We start from the raw sequence: 18,245 nt of genomic DNA on the forward strand, positions 1-18,245 counted from the left end.
TTGAGACCTAAATAAACTGAGCTGACTCAGTGCTGTGAAGATGCTCTGTGCCGCTCCTCCTGACACCAGTTAGTCACAGTCCTGTGTATAACCTGCAGGTGACACAGCGAGAGCAGGTGTGATGCCGGGATTAAAACTGGCTGAGCAAGCAGGAGACGTTTATAGAAACACGTGACTGACAAACTGCTGAAAAGTACTGAATGTACATTTTAAACCACTCGTCCTTTGCTTTAGTATTTCTGGTTTATGCTGCTTCATGCGTTTAGTCCACTACAGCAGTAAATTATAACACTTGGCCTCATAGTGCATTGTTCGAGATGAAACAGCTGGCTTTCATTCTATGGTTCTGCAGCCTCTGGGCTAAGCTACACTACATGGACAAAGTCAGTGGGCATCTATACTTAATATTGAGTGTTTCAGCAACACAGAAGTACGGAGCACTGCAAATACATGCATTAAATCCAGCACAGCCAGGAACTTTCCCTAGACAAACATTCAGAGTGTATAAAAGTAAAGACGTGGACATGTTGTAAAGTTGTTGTAAAGTACACACGTAGACATGTTGTAAAGTGGTAGTAAAGTACAGACATGGACATGTTGTAAAGTTGTTGTAAAGTACAGACGTGGACATGTAAAGTGGTTGAAAAGTACAGACGTGGACATGTTGTAAAGTGGTAGTAAAGTACAGACGTGGACATGTTGTAAAGTTGTTGTAAAGTACAGACGTGGACATGTTGTAAAGTTGTTGTAAAATACAGATGTGGACGTGTTGTAAAGTTGTTGTAAAGTACAGACGTGGACATGTTGTAAAGTTGTTGTAAAGTACAGACGTGGACATGTTGTAAAGTGGTTGTAAAGTACAGACATGGACATGTTGTAAAGTTGTTGTAAAGTACAGACGTGGACATGTTGTAAAGTGGTTGTAAAGTACAGACGTGGACATGTTGTAAAGTTGTTGTAAAGTACGGATGTGGACATGCATGCAAACATTTTATTTTATCCTTTTACCTGTGATAACGGCCATTTTCTTGTTGTTTTCTCAAGATCTCAACTCATTTACTTATCTTTGATTCACTTGCACCACCATATCGTCACATGATCATAACTCGTATCCCCAGAGCTGCAAAAGAACAAAACAAACATAGAAACAGGCCTAACTTACCGTATTAGTGTAGGCATTGGCAGCATGGCATGTCCTGGTCTGTAATGTCACAGAGACATAAAATTATCCTGTTATCACGAGAGAACCAGCTTTGTTATCTCAAGATAACGAGATTAATACGTCAAGATCTCGAGAAAACAACTGAAATTATTCATTGTCACAAGAAAACAGTAAATAAAATATATGGATGCATGCGGGATTTCCGCAGTAAAGAGCTTGGTGCTTTAAAGTTACAATCTCGAAGATTTTCATTTAAATAAATGTCTGTTAAGTATCTATCACCAAATGAGGTAACACAATGGTGATTGAGCCTATGACCCACTGATGAAAGCCTTTGCATTTGCAGTATATAATATTATTGTGGACTGGGAGTCTTTGGTGACTATTGTGGAAAAATTCACAGGCGGCGCCCAGTTCCTGACAACAAAAGAAAAGATGGATGACTACAGATACAACTTCAAAAATAAGTGAAAGTCCAAAGAACAAGAAACAAACTCGACGCTCAGATGAAGCAAACAGTCTGAAAAGGAAAGCGACCGTCAGCCAGGAAAATCAAGAGTTACAACCGGAGCCAACCGTGGACGTTACACATGCAGCACTGTCTGGATATCTGGGATGTGTGCTCCCACAATTACCGTTTATCACCACAGGTGGCGCCAAAGAGAACGAAACTGAAATCTTTGAGATTAACATTTTAATGTACGGCACTTTAATATAATGCAACCTTTGCCAGAAGTCAGTCTGCAAAATCTCTGCCTGACTACATCTGCCCTGCTCAACTTAAAAGCTCCTGTGAAGACCGTGATTTTGGCACCCCCGTGGCCAAAGCTGTACCTCTGATCTCGTTGCTGATTTTGTCCTGTTCATGCTTTAGTGGTGGTTTTTAACAAAAAATCTCATCCTGCTTTCTTTAACAGTCATATCACTAACTTTAAATTTTTGCCCTGAAAAATGTGCAGCGTGCAGTTAATCGCTTCGTCTGACACCTAGCCCCCCCCCCCACCAGAAGTTTCAGGCATTAAAATAACTATATAGAAATAATCAATCTTGTCGCTGATGGTCTGGTTTGCTTTTGTAGCTCATATAGAGTCATCAGAATTAATTTGTTTCATAACCAGCAAAAAAGTCCTCACAGGAGCTTTAAAGGCCTTTATTGTAGAAACATGTTGGACCAAGTCAGCTCAGGCTCCAGTTGGTTGACCAAGTGTGATAAACAAGTCTGACATGCTCCCATAGATGTGATGATCAGCTGTCCACTGACTTTGTGCCTTATTGTGTACCTTACTGTAAAGGATCAATGCTAGTTTCAGCCTCATTTACCCAATAAAATCAATCTACCATTAACTAGAACATGCTTTATACTGCTCCTGTTTTTGTTTTGTGACTTGAGCCTGAATGTGTTGAATGATGACGACACACTGCCTCCTTTTGGCGATGAAATAAAATCACACCTTTGTTCATCTATTTCATTTTATTGATGCAGTTGCAGAGAGGAATACAAAGACTTTGACATTAAATTACTAGTTGATAAATATTCAGTCTGAACAAAAGAAAGAAACCCAGAAAATAGAAAACCATATAAAAGAAGATATTTGGACCCGCTGGTCCCAAAAGGAAGCGGGTAAGTCCTGCCTGTTCTCTATTGTAGACTATCTCTCCACTCTTTTACACATAAGTAACGGAGTGGAGAGAAGGTCTCTTCACTCAGAGAACCAAGGTTACAATGTAACCAAGCGATCACTTCCTGTGTTCTTTTTACAGAACCATCAGTCCCTCGCCTAACATCAAGCTGTTGCCCTGCTTAAACCTGAGCTGACTAGAGCTTTGGTGGAACATCAGTCAAAGGTCATGAGTGAAGCTCTTTGTGATCATTTTCAGTGAAATCTTAAAGAGAAGCCAGAAGTTTGGCAGGACTGTACCCTGCACAGGTAAGCAGCATAATTATATATTACAGAATTCTACATATTACAAGTTCCTGATGCTTCTGAGCTGATACTCTCGCAGCACAGCAGATCCGGGCCGGGGTCCGTCAGTCAGTATCTGGTTCCTGAAAAACATTAAGATTGTGATCAATAGAAAACAATCTCAGATACATGATATTCCAACTGTAATCTTTTCCTCTCTTATGTCTAACACTGACTTTGAAAAAGACCTTTAAAGCAAATGACTACAGTAATATTTAAGTGATAAACTTACAGCATTGGTAAAGTTTGTTGACACGATCGATGTCTTGTTTGCTCATCTCTGTGGCGCGTCCGAACACACGGTTAGGATTGTTCCTGGCGACGATGGTTGGCTGACCGTTTCTGGAGAAGGCGTTACTTAAGGGAGCACAAACAGGTTTTCATTATAAGCCCACTCTAAGCGAGCCTCACAGTTAAAGCACACATTGGTTTGATATAGCAAGATGCAACTGCACATTATGCGTATTTCTCAGTGAAACTTCACTCTCTTAGTTGCCCTGGACATTGATTTAAACTGTTAGCCGTCCCTCGAACACTTACTTGCCGTACTGCATGACGGAGTCGAAGTCGTAGGGAGTTTGCAAGTTGTTGGTCCGCTCCTTCTGAAAGTTTGATTCCGTTCCTGCAGGAAGAGACAACAGGACAAAATACTGAGCTCTATTTTGACCTGTTTTGTCCTTCATGAACGGTGCTTTAAATTGTTTGCCCATGGTTCCATGATGTTCTTTAACAGCTTTGAAGAGTAACTGTCTCCAGATGCTCTAATAGCTTCCTGTGAGCGAAGAATCTTCTACAGAGACGAATTGTTTAAGCAGCTTAGTAACTCGAAATGCACCACGACCTGGTTCTAGTTTATTGGGCAGTACGTCCTGCTAACCATGAGGTTACTGTAGGGTTCTTTCCAATGAGCCATTTACTGTTCGACTGTAAGCTTTCAGAATGTTGGACAGTTATATCACAGTTTGTTGCCAATTGACTTCCAACCATAGACTGTACAAAAAGATGGCCGACATGACAGCTCCTTAAAAGTGAAGCAAGAAGTAAAACCCTCTCTGTTGCCCCCTGCTGACTGGCTGCAGTATAGGTTAATTAGTTCAGTGGTTCCCAAACGGTGTTGTGGCAATCATACGTTATTATTGCAATATACAACTACATAAAAAAAAAAAAAATTTAATTTACTATATCAGTACTTTATATGCGCTCATTTCATAATACAGAGGCAAACTCTATACCTAAAAACAATTATTTAAAAAAAAATCCTCAGTGAACCCCATATTTCGCTGTTAACGCAGTTGCACAAGTGGGAATTATAAGACTGTGACACATCAAAGGCTGAAGGACAACATTAAAAAAAGAGGGAAAATGAAGCGCTTTCTTGTGTGGCTGCATGGACATGTTCCCGCTGGCATCAGCTGCGCCACAGGCAGCGAGGGAGCGCGCTATATATGCCGAACACCTTCAGACCTTAAACAAGAGGTTTGAGCGCTATTTTCCATGTGTGGCTGACATCGAGGACTATGACTGGATCCGAGACCCATTCAACCAGGAATCCTCAACAGAAGCTCACTATGAAAGAGAGAGAGGAGTGCGCAGAGCTCCGTGTGGACCGCACACTGAAACTCAAATTTAGTGAGCTCCCACTGGATCAGTTTTGGTTGGCTTCTGCATCAGAGTACCCAAGCATCTCCCACCACGCAATTGAGCAACTTCTTCTTTTCCCCACTACCTACCTGTGTGAGTTGGCGTTCTCTACGCTGGTTTACATGAAGAACAACAGGAGGTCATGGCTCTCTGTTGAACAGGACTTGCGAGTGGCCCTCTCCTCAGGGCCACCAAGGATTAAAAAAATCTGCGCGCCCCGACAGGCACATGTATCTCACGAATTTGTAAGTAGGCAAAAATATTTACAATAGCACATGTTTCAATGCTGATTGCTGAAATGTTACATTTATATTTTGTAGTTCAGAACCATGGACAGTGCAGCTTCCTTGCATTGACAGTTCTCTGTGCTGAATTTCTGCCGAGTTTCCTTTGCCTCATTTTTAATTTTGTGACCTGTCTGGTTTGAATGAGTGAGTTGCTGCTTTGATGAAGCCTAATTTGATAAAGTTTCAAATTCATTTTTGAAATATTTCGTTAATAAATATTTCATGAGTAATATAGTTGTCTTTGTCACATTTTATTTGACATTAGTAAATAATTATGCACATTTACAGATATTATACATGATATGAGTGATAACACGTGTTATAAGGGCTATTTGCACAATAGGTGTGCCTTGAGATTTTTACTTGTCCTTTGGTGTGCCTTGGGCACAAAAAGTTTGGGAACCACTGAATTAGTTATCTGATGCTATAAAAAGGATGATTGACAGCTCTGTTGACAAGTCCGGCTCCTGCAGCCATTCTGTTCCGGATCAGCAGAGTGGAGGACGAACGGCGAGAGGAAATGTAACTAAAACAATCACGACAGTCAGTGAAGTTTCCATACCTGTGAACCTTAACCTTAGACCGACACAAAGAAGCTGTTCTGCTGTTAAACACGCTGACGTGCGGGATCCTTGCTGTTAGAGTCAGTCATTTAAGTGTGTGTTTTGGTTAGCAGAAACACTACGCTGTGTTTTGCTGCTTCATGGCCCCTGAAGGAGCCTTGGTGTTGAGAATATTCTCCCTCCCATGTGTGGGCTTATAACTTCACACAGAGACTCATTCAGTTCAGTTTTCTGTTTCAGTATGTGTGTCTAGATTAATTTTACTGACTCTTCCAGCTACTTGAGGCTCACCAGAGCCCAGTCTGAAGACCTGTTAGTTAGGTCAGGCTTGGCTAGACTTAAACTACATCAACATTTAATCTATGGAGTGCCTGTGCAGCCGTCTGGGAGCTTTATTGTTCCTGAGACGTCAAGCGTCTGCTTCAATCTGGCTTGCTCCAGGGCTAAATAAACAGATTGTGTCATAAGTGGAGCAACGCCTGCGAGCTAGTTCAGGCAGGCAACTGGAGCTGCACTGATTTCACACTTGACATGTGTCATTCTCCACAGTCACCTGACAAACACTTCCTCTCAATGTCGCGCTCTATTTAAGCTGCAAGATTTCCAGTCTCTCCCCCTGCTCTGTCACTGCCACCGCTGCCCTGCACCAGTGCTTCACTTAGCCCCACCACCAACCAGCATCAACCTGCAGGCTCCGAATAGGGGCTTTAAGATATTATCTCGTCACTACTCAAAATTTTGCATGTAAAATAAATCTGCGAGGAGTGATGAGGTCTGAGCCGAGACGCCAAACACAAGCTGTGTTCTGCTGCTGCAATAAACATTTCAAACTATTACCAGCATGAGTTGTCTGACTGAAAAGGTTTTTAATGTCTTAATTGGTCCGAACACACATTCAGTATTGATATTATTTAAACACATGAACCAGTTGTGTGAAACAAATGTGTGAGTCGGTTTGAATACCTGACCGAATGTTCTGGTAGAGGATGGAGACGTACTGGTCTCTGTCGGAGCGGACTTGTTCGTGGTGGAAGCCCAGTGCGTGAAGCACCTCGTGCTGCACCGTGTCCTGGTACAAACAACCTCTTGTCGACAGTGAGACTGGCTGTCCACCTCTCTGACGGCCCACGTAGGAGAAACACCTGAGACACACACGGTGAAACTATGGTTTAAAAAGAGGCACGCCACACCATTCATGTCATCTTCCCCCTCCCTTTTATTAATTCCAGGCTGTGGGGGAAAAAGTACAATAACTAATAAAAGAGAGAGTGTGTGAGAGTGTCTGTTCATGTCGGCCTGAGATGTGTTTGTGTCTCCTCCTACCCAGCTCCAGAGTAGAAGTTGATGTAGTTCGTATGGTCTTTGCGCCAGACAAAGCGAATGCAGGTGGATGCATGGAAGGTCAGCAGGCCTCTGATGATGATGTTTGTTTCTTCTCTGGCTGCAGACACAAAAAAACAGGCTTCACCATAAACAGGCCACTCCTTCCCTCTCAGCTTTTTCAATCCTTCTATTGAATCTATTGAAAGTCTCAACTCTTATTTCAGCTTTTGAATGCAGAGCGAGTTCGGCCATGTTTCTCTTCCTGAGAACGGGTTTAGAAACGACTACTCGTCCCCAAATTTCTCTCCTTAAATTCCAATTTTTGCAAACGTTCTTTCCATACAATGAAGTTTCTTTTATATGTTCAGACTTTCATTATATATCTTCAGTGTCAAAATTTCATTCTATAGTACAGTTTCATTTAATCCCCATGGAAGCCCCTAGCGGACATGCAACGAGGACCTTCATGGTTGTTTCTCGAGATCTGCACCACCGTAACATCAGATACGTTAACTTGTTAAAACAACTGGAAATGCCTCGTTATCACAGGAAAACGGAGTAAATGAAACGTATGGATGCGTGTCCACTAAGGGCCTCTGTAATGTCCTAACTTTCATTCTTTGTATTTAGGTTGCATATTAAAATGTAAAACTATATATTCTGACTGTCTGTCCAAATAGATAAACTTTTATTTGCTATATTTAAGTTTAATTAATTCCATGTATTCAAACTTTAAAGCTAAATATTCCAACTCGTCTTCTTTTGTTACATATATTCAAGTTTCGTTCATAACTTTCAATCTATAAACAGAAAATATCGACTGTCATTCAATAGATATATTATTATTTTATAGTTATATTATTGTTTACATACACTTACAATACGCACTATTAGGGGTCAAAGGTCACTTAAACTTACAGTATGCGGATGAGATTGTCACAGGCACATAGACATATTTCCCAGTTTTGGGCCACTTGCAGCCGACGGCCGTGCAGGCGTCTGCGTTCCTCAGTCTGTTTCTCAGAATGTCTCCGATTCCTGCAGAACATCATAAACACACACACTAAGGACTTATGACTTTCATTTTTCTACAATTTGTAGAAATTATTAATGAATCTGTTCATTTTTAAAAAAGTCATACTGTATTTGTATTTGAGCCAGAAGAGTTTAATTATATAAAACGTGTCTTACTGATGCCACGATTAGCGCTTTCGATGGTTTCAGAGACGGATGCAGGAGCCTCTGAAAGCAAACAGAGACAACAGGACATCAGAAACAAGCAGCAGCTTCACCTGTGAGCGACTCACAGGTCCCATTTAATTACACAGAAAGAAAATGGTTTAATTTTTCTTGAACTTTCAGGTGTAACTTGAATATACAACTCACCTTCCAGAACTACATCATCATCTGGTCGCTGTGAAGCAAAGGCACAAGTTAGACCTTTAAAAAAAACACTTTTTTTCTGTTGCTGTCCAGTAAGAAGCACATTTTTTAAAAAGGTTTTGTTTATTGTTTTATTCTAATTGATACACATTTTCTATGATTGCAACAGTTCTCCATCTTTAAATCCTATAACAACCAACCGAATGAAGCATTGTGACTAAGCTCCAAAAATGTAGTTGCGTTTAACGGTGACATTTTGTAGATTCGTTATTGGATACAAACAGCAGGTAGGATTAAACATCATAAACACAGTGTTGAATGACTTACTGTCGGAGCTGCGTTCAGCGAGAGGAAGAGGACGAACAGGAGAACTGGAGTCATCATGACGGTCTTCTCTGGTAATCTTCTGAAACAGATCTGAAAAAAACAGACAAAACTTTAACTGTTTGGTCTTCTCATAAGTTCGGAGTAATGAATGCTGAATAGAGTCGGAGATGAGCGAGCTTACCTGTTGTAGCTGCAGTCTGATGGTGGATGCAGCAGGTGCCCAGCTCCTCACTCTTTATAGGCAGCTCACAGGGTGTGTCTGATCTTTGACCAACATCCTCAGTCAGCGGAGACGAGAGTGTTGAAGCAATATTTAAATCTTTACATAAGGTCGAAATATTTGACAGGAGTAAAAACAAACAGTGAGAAAGTCATGTTATATAATATTATAAATGTAAGTGCTTTATACTGTTAGTTCGATCGATATGAGAACAATGTGTTTTGTAAGCTGATGAAATACTTTGGCTGTAAGATCGTAACTTGTTAACATTGCTGCATAATTGTGTTAAAGTTAAAGGACAATATGTTTTCTCTTTTGGACGTGCAGCGCAATAAAGGTATGAGGCGGCATTAAATGACAAGACTCAAATAATATATATATAAGATTATTACATCAGGATCATCAGGTTTATTTACAGGTAGGTTTACACACACACACACACGCACACACACGAGGAACTTTTCTGGTGGTTTAGTGCAAAACAATAACGATAAAATAAGATACAATTAAAAACAAAAGTATAAAACAATGTTGTATAACCATGAGCAATGAGAGTAATACTTGTTTGAGTTGATCAGCTCAGGGAGGGAATAAATTAATACTACATTAACTAAGTCAGTGAAGATGAGAAATGTAAGAAGTCAAACATCTCAAATTGACATTCGGAAGCCACTGAAGCCACAGTCGTTACAGAAACAATACAAGTTTAGTTAAAGCTTAAAGTCTGTAAAGTTGAACAAACTCGTTCCTCCACGTGAGGCCGCGTTCTCGGGCAGAGACGGAGCTATTTTTACCCAAACTAAAGTTCTTAATCAACACTTTGCTCAATAGGTGCTTTGCACAACACCTGTCAACAGTCAGCATTAGGTAAGCAGTTTGTTTGCACACACAGAAGAGTTCATATGAATGGTTGAGTAATTTTCAAGTGACAAACCGTCCAGTGTCTTATTGTTCACTTGAGACAAAAGACGTTTGCAAAGATGGAAACAATCATTTATTTTAAAGCTTTTTAAAAGATCCTTAAAACTTCATTAAAAGATTCCCTTTGCTTCAAGAAAGAGTGAAAGGAAGACAATTTTAGCTCCAACGTTTTGTGAAAGATGGAGACGGATACAAAAGGCCTCACGATGCTGCTGTTAGCTGGGAGAGTTTGTGTGTTGTCAGTATCTGTATGTTGATGTGTGAACGTTTCTATTAAACACACGAATCATAATATGATCTGTTTCATCCATCCTCATTTGCTTGTACTCTCCTCAAAGGGATAGTTTGTTTGTTTTTTAAAGTCGAGGTGAAATGAAATGTAATTTTAATCCTTTTCGATCACATCCCCGGTAATATTGTGCATCTATTTGACAATATAGGCCAAAAAAAAGAAAATCCATTTCTTCTTATTCTTATATCAAAATCGATCATTTTTCCTTCCAGAAAAAACTAAATTTCACGCGTGCTTACGTAAGTTAGCACCAAACAATTTCAACCAATCAATCTGCAACATTTAGCTGCAGAGCACCAAGAACGCTCGGTCAGTTAGCTAGCTACTGCGCTGTGGAGAACGTCTGTCTACGCCCACTTCTCAACGATCAAATCAAATCCCTCTAATGATATGTCCCGCCTGCACGTCCTGTTGCACTCGGAAATACGTCACGATACGGAAGCTAGATACTCTCGAAATGCCGTTTCAGCTTTGAGTGGTGTTGTATGAGGAACTTATTATTGAGTGTACTACATACAGTAGATAATAGTCAGCACTAGGGGTGGGACACATATTGATACAGCAATCCTTCTCCTGACGCGTGCAGTACAGTTATCATTAGTATGGCGCCAAATATCTATATTTTGATTCACAAATATTTGGCGCTCTGATTTCAGATTTCCCCACGATTTTGACTCACGACTTCATGACTCCTCGCAGTATGGCATGAATGAGGGTAACGTGAACGGAAATCAATTGGCCAAAGAAGAAGGTGGCAGCAGGATAATGTCAGACCCGGCTGTGATTAGAAAGCGTTCATGATTAAAATGCTGTGTGCGTCTGTGTGTGTATTTTAACTTGTGACAATGTGTCATTCGCATGAGAACGTGAGGGAAATAAAGTGGAAAAAAAGAGCAATAAGAAAGAGCAACAACGAGGTGAGTGACATGTCACGTGACTGCAGGTTCAGTTAAAGGTTGAAGCCAAAGCCGTAAAGATGGATACCTTCCTCGCTGATGTGGACAAAAAAGCTAAAAGAAAATCAATTTAAAACGGTAAAACCTCGTTTATGTATATTGTGGACAAAGACGAGAAGAAAGTGCAGTTAAGTGTAACACGTGTGTGTCGTTTCTAAACGGGACGCGCATTTGATATGCGTCTGCGTGACAGCAAGTGGACTTTTAGTCTAAAATAAGTAGTGGTTTAGCGTCCCTGTTTTTATCAATACGACATGGATACCAGGAAACCTGGATGTGTTTTATGAACTTTCTTGGCAGAGGATGGATCATATGCACGGCCAAGCACAGGGGAGAAGGCTGCGTCACACAGGTAGGACAGAAAGTTTTGTTTTGACAGCTGACTGTTATGGTCCGACATAACTCAGTTCGGGTCCAAGCTTTCAAATAATAGACAGGTCCGGCCTTTCTCGGTTCTGCACGGGTCCGGGTCCAAGCTTTTGAATAATAGAGTGGTCCGGTTCGGTTCCGGGTCGCACAATTGCAGGTGTCTTAGGGGTTCGGGTACGAAATTTTGGACCCGTGAAGACCTCTAAATCAGATATCCTGATGTATCATTATATGATTGTCTTGCAATACATAAATTATCGCTGTATCGTGATATTATCGTTATCGTGGGCCACGTATCGTGTATCGCATCGTATCGTGCGTTACACAACGATTCCCACCCCTAGTCAGCACGGCCCCTGTTAGAGAAGCCGGCCGGAGAACCTTCACAGAAGCTAAACTAAGCTTCACATTGATGCCAGACAGCCCTTTCCCTCAGCACTGTGTCTCACTCAGTTTTTTTGAAGAGACAACAAATGAAAGAAAATACAATATTATGGAAACGACGGCGTGCCGTTCACGATGGGGACTATAGGATATTGTTATCCTACGAATGCTGTGAAATGTATAACGTCGTAATGTACCAGCTGTTTGTGTCAGAAAGAGCCGCGACTAGCACAGACTGAAAATAAAATACAGTGTACTCTTAGACTGAAATGTTTGTTTTAGGCAGTGTTGTGACCAAGTCGTCTTTGCTCGAGTCCCAAGAGAGTCGCAAGTCATTTGGTCCAAGTCTCAAGCAAGTCTTGAGTCATTTTTTCTTGGGCAAGTCAAGTCAAGTCACAGGTTATGTCAAGTCGAGTCGAGTCCTTAGTTAAGGAAAGTCAAATCCCGAGTCAAGTCACTTTTTTTTTCACCCAACATCCAGCACTGTTACCTGTAGTATCCGGTCTTTATAAAGAGAAAAGACAAGTTGTTAGCAGCCCGTCTAATAATGATGTTATTGGCCAATTTATATAACCTGTTCAAAAAGTATGACAATGAATTGTATCTGTATTATCTTGGCACAGACGAAGCCATGATGATGGTCTGCTCTGAGACAGTATTAAGGAGTAACGAGTACGACTGATGAGGCTTCTCTTTGGGGGCTTTGATGTTGCATGTTGCCATAGCGACGAGTTTCATCCAATCATAACAATCACATACAGGGAGCCTTTTGAGTCGTCCAATCATGATGTTTGCGCTGCGTACATACTTGATAGACAGAAACTTGACAACATTGAATTTTATCATTTTATATTTAACAGCTAACATTCAAACTTATGAACACACGCAAGTCATCCGAGTCATCATGCCTCAAGTCCAAGTCGAGGCTGAAGTAATTTTATTTTTTGTCAAGTCATGTCGCAAGTCGACTCGAGTCCAAGTCACTGAGTCCACATCTCTGGTTTTAGGACTCTTTTAAGTGGCTAAAGAAGGTGGTACTCCTGACCCTGACTTCAGCGGTGCTTAGCTTAGCTTCTGTGTGGGAACTCCAGCCGGCTTCTCCTGACAGGGGCCGAGCTGACTGTTATCCACTGTATGTCGTACACTTACTATTGATTAGTAACTCATACAACCCCACTTCAGTCGGAACTATCCCTTTAACCCTGAAGCAGGAGATAAAGTAACGGAGGGGTGTGTTTTTTTAAGCCCGGTGTTTGGGAAGCTGCCGAGGAACAATGAGGAGAAAATAAGGAACTATCTGCTATTAGACTTAATGAGTTAATGAGTCGCTCCTCATTGATTTTAAAGAGAAGCTAAATGTTTGTTAATTATTATTTTATAAGTGAGGAAGAAATCTGGCATGACCTGAATAATGAGTCAGTCTTACTCATCCTTCCACTCAACTATCCTTTATTTTAACAGCGCTTACATAAGAGGGGGGATTACTTACTCGTTTTGCAAAGTGGTGCAAAGATTAATGAGGAGTCTTATTACTTAAGTGTTATTACTATTTACTCTTTATGTAATCTTAAGTGATCTTATTTCCATTCTTATTTTACGGCAGTCTGTGATTCCAAACAATGAGGAAGTGAAGCCGATGTCAACACAACAAGAGGATTAAAAGTCAAAGAAGCACCGCAGACACTCAAAGCTCCTCCGCTCTCGTTCACCAGGAAGCTCATTCTTGTCTCTCTTATATAATGTTCACAAACAGACTTTGGCTGAGACATTACACAGAAATATGCAGCTGCTGTTAGACACTCCTCACTCATTTTTGTTATTACAAACAGCAAAGTCTTAAAGACTGTTGACACCAGGATGTTCAGGATTTGGCAGACTGAGCTGGAGAAACTTTTGTTGCACCACAGTGACGTCTCAGTGGATTTAATGCTTACATTTAAGCTCATCACTCAGGATGTTACATACGTGGACAAAAGGTTCTCTGAGGGCTGAGGGATTGCTGTGAGATTGTTGGGTGAACATATTTGGGACATATCAGAATCACACATACTTTATGCATCCCCGGGGGGATTGCAGTCGCTCTTCTACAGAGAGAAGCATGAAGAAATAAAGGCAATATAAATACAAGGGAATTATAAGTACAATACAATTATACAACATAATATAAAGAGAAATCGGTAATAAAATATAAGCAATAAGAACAAAATGTGCATCCAGTATAAGAAATACATAAAATATGTGCACTCAGTGTAATAAATAAGAAATAAAGATAAAAGATAAAAATGCTGACAAATGTGATTTATTAGGTGATTTGCATATAAAAGCCACAAACAGCAAGTGTTGCCATGCACGTCATTTAACAAGGAAAGAGTTGAAAGTGGTTAATACTCCAAAAGTGATCAACTGCAGTTAATGTGGAGTCCACAAAGTCCGGAGAGGCAGCCGGTAAGATCCGGCTCTTTTTATTATGATTTTTCCCCCCACAATTTTGTTTATTGAAAATGTTGAGATACAATAAAGTGTAGTAAGCTGTACAGGAATATTAATGTAATGTAAGGTATAGCCTAAACTAAGGCAACAACTAGAACACAACGTAACATTTAGCTTGGCTGCCTGTCAAATGAAAAGGAAATAATACAAAGAAGTAAAATAGATTAAAAAAAAGAGACATGTATACAGTATCCCCGTCAACAGAAATAAGTAAAAAGATTTCATTCATTATGAGACATCAAGTAGGTGCAGCCCCTTAACAAAGTAAAAAAGAGATCCCATGTTTTGTAAAATCTTTTTGTCGATCCTCTTGTAACACATCTTATTTTTTCCATCTTAATAAAATACAAAATATCCCTGATCCACGTACAGTGAGGAGGAGGAGAAGATCCGGCTCTTTAAATGAACATGACCAGCAGAGACCGCCGCCGCCATAGGATTATTACTGTTAGCTGTAGCTTAGCCACAGAGGACTGTTTAAACGTGGCTCAAGTGTTTTAAAAGACTCTATGATGTTCTGATGTTTGTGAGCTATAAAGAGATCGTGATTACAGTGAATGTCCTGTTTCACGTTCACGTGGGGGAAGAAGTGGCGGCATATGGTGGTTTAATAAAATAATTTAAATACTGCATGATTTGATATAACTTTAAGTTTAAAAATCCAACGAGATAAAGCTTCATGTTAAAATGTAATAAATGAAGGATTATTTTCTAAGGTAAAAGATAGAACTGAGTTAATTTGCATTTCATTGATGAATTGATGTGTGAACATTTTTTAGTAAAGTTAATAACTTACCCTTTGCTTTATTAGAATATTAATATATATTTATAGATGTTTTCTGTTGCTTGTATTTGCACAGCACGTAGGTAAATATATATTTTTATTTTTCTAAGGGTTAGGGTTAGGGTTTTTTTTCCTTTAGACGTTTTTCACCTAATGAACCAATCAACTGATGACTTAATGAACTAATGAACCTCTACTGAATCAACCACCAAACAAATAACTAATAATACTGATGGAGTCAATGGAAGTGTTGGGAAACGTACCTGCTTAATCTGTTGGAAATAAAAAGAGGAGAAAAGAAAAGCTGTTTGTGGTTTGGTCATTGAGTGAAGTTTATATGATAGATGTACTGTATTGATCCCAAACTGGGAAACTGTGGCGTTACAGCAGCAGGTTATCAAAGCGCCTACAGCACAGGAGAAAATAAACACACACATCCAGGGGGTCTTCACGGGTCCACCGGAACGTTTTATGTGGGTAACTGGTTCCGGGTCGGAACTTGTTCTATAACCCAGGGTTCCGGGTCTGATCAGCATCATATGTAATTCCCGAGTGGATCCGGGAAGACCCAGCCGTGATTAGAAAGCGCTGGTCATGATGAAAGTGTCGCGTGTGTGTGTGTCTGTGTGACGGTGTAGAGAAAGTGCAAGCAATGTGCAGCTTTGGCCACAAGGTGGCACCAATGACCTGGTCGAGCGAGTGCTGCAGCTGCTTTTGCTCAGGAGGTGAAGGGTCAGATCACAGGTCAGACTCGGACAACATGGATGATAACAAACTAGAAATGCTAACGTCAGCAGCCGTGACAGAGAGTAATCGTTATCATTGTACAAAAGGAGAAATAGTCGAAGTTATCTTTATTATGCTAGATGCAACAAAAGGGCAATGCTGCTTCTTAACGAGCCGCACATTTGGCATCCGTCTGCGTGACAGCAAGTGGATAACAGAAAACCTGCATCCGGAGGATGGATTATACGGCCAGGCACAGGGGAGAAGGCTACGTCACACAGGTAGGACAAAAAGTTATGTTTTGACAAGTGACTAACGGTAACTTGTTAATATTAATCAGCTGTGAAGTCGGTGCTGATCGGGTCTGTCTCGCCCGCCCGGGGTCTTGTCCGACATTCCTCGGTTTTGCATGGGTCTGGATCCCAGCTTTGAAATAATGGACGGGTCCGGTTCGGTTCCGGGTCATACGTTTCCGGGTCTCTTTGGGTTCGGGCAAAGCATTTTGGACCCGTGAAGACCTCTAACACATCTAAATATAAACATATCTGAAAGGTAACGCTACTCAAGTAAATCTAAATATAAAACTAACCTATAACTTAGAAGTAAACAAACATTACAGGGAGGTAGAGGTGTTAATGTACCATACAGTCTTCACAGTAAATGTGCAATTACAGTGGTTGTTAATGTGCAAATACAGTGAGTCAAGCTGTTAATGTGCCATTACAGTGTACAGAAATGTTATGTGCAAATACGCTGATGAAGTGGCACTAAATATCTTCGGGTGGATTCTCATACTCTTTAAGTGGGGAGGCTGCACATGCTAACTAGACATATAACTGGTATTTTTGTAGTGACATTAAAACACTCTGAACTGGGTTAAGTAGGTACAGTACTCCTTTGTATACTGCTGGTTTGAAAGAGGTGTGGAGGAGGCCGTCTTTGTTAGAGTTGAACAACCCTGGCAGCAGTTTCAGGCATTAAAATAACTGTGTAGAAATAATCAATCTTCAGGTCTGCGTTTGTAAGTCATATAGAGTAATCACAATTAATTTCAGTCTGTTTCATAACCAGCAAACAACTCCTCACAGGAGCTTTTATTGTAGAAACAAGTCTGAAAGGCACACAGATGTGACGGTCAGCTGTCCACTGACTTTATGCCTCAGTGTTTGAAGGATCAGTGGTACTTTCAGCCCCATTTAGCCTCTAAAATCAAACTACTTTTAACATTCTTTATACTGCTCTTATGGTTCTTATGTTCTGTGACTTGAGTCTGAAACTATGTAATTATGTAACTAATCTAACTATGTGTAACTAATGTCATGTAACTATAAACTGCACCCATCTGAAGTTCAGACTCTTGAATGTAAAATGAATCTTACATTGAAAAGCAAAGGATGATCCAACACGTCTGATAAATGAAGGCACACTGCCTCCTGCTGGTGATGAAATAAAATCACACCTTTGTTCATTTATCTATTTCACTTTATTGAAGAAATGTCATTATAGAGATGAGTACAAAGATTTAGACATTAAATCATCATTAAATATGAACAAAAGAAGGAAACTCTGAAAGTATAAAACCATAAAAAAAGAAGACATTTGGAGCAGCTGAGCCTGAAATGAACCGGGTCATGTGTTTATCTCTGTCAGATATCATCACTGTCGGATCCAATCTGATCTTCCTCCTGGCCCTGGCATAAAGCACACTTATAAAACTCAATTTGTACAATTTAGATTACGTGTACTTTACTTGAGTACTTCTATTTCATGCTGCTTTATATTTCAGCTCAGCCGCACTGATTACACATCGATGTAGTTCACTCAGATTCCTATTTAAATCCTGACCATGTTAAAGCTTTAGGAAACATTCTTACTTGTTGCGTCTCGGCTCAATTTGACTCAAAGCTGTCGTTTTGCTTCAACCTGAGTTAATTAGAACGTTTTTTGTGATCAGTTTTTCAGTTACTGTTGCAGTGAAATCTTAATAAAACTGAATGCAAAGAGAAGACAAAGAAGTTTGGCAGGACTTCAGATCTCTGTACCCCCGCACACACAGATATGCAGCATAATAATATATTACAGATTTATAAACAGATATTACAAGTTCCTGAGGCTTTTGAGGTGATACTCTTACAGCACAGCAGACCTGGGCGTTCTTCAGCCAGTAACTGGTTCTGGAAAAACAATAAGATTGGGATCAATAGAAAGCAATCAGACACATCATATTCCAACTGCAATCTTTTCCTCTCCCATCAGTCCTCTCGTGTTAACAGTGACTTTAAACAAGACCTTTAGAGCATATGAATTATTTGTAGGGATGCACGATATTGGATTTTTTGCAGATATCCGACATGCCGATATTTTCCAGCCCTTTTTTGCCGATTGCTGATTTCAATACCGATATATTAGGCACGTTTTTTTCCACCTAATTGCAGAGAACATCAAGTCTCCCC

General features: G+C 40.3%; 1 pseudogene; it reads right to left on the minus strand.

The window, feature by feature from the left end:
• Positions 1 to 1,091: 1,091 nt before the first annotated feature.
• LOC138589076 (hatching enzyme 1.2-like) lies at positions 1,092 to 8,704 on the minus strand (annotated as a pseudogene).
• Positions 8,705 to 18,245: the final 9,541 nt, after the last annotated feature.

The sequence above is a fragment of the Semicossyphus pulcher genome, unplaced genomic scaffold (assembly GCF_022749685.1).
Source record: "Semicossyphus pulcher isolate SPU_LCO1_2020_fin unplaced genomic scaffold, fSemPul1.0.p SCAF_1, whole genome shotgun sequence".
NCBI lineage: Eukaryota > Metazoa > Chordata > Actinopteri > Labriformes > Labridae > Semicossyphus > Semicossyphus pulcher.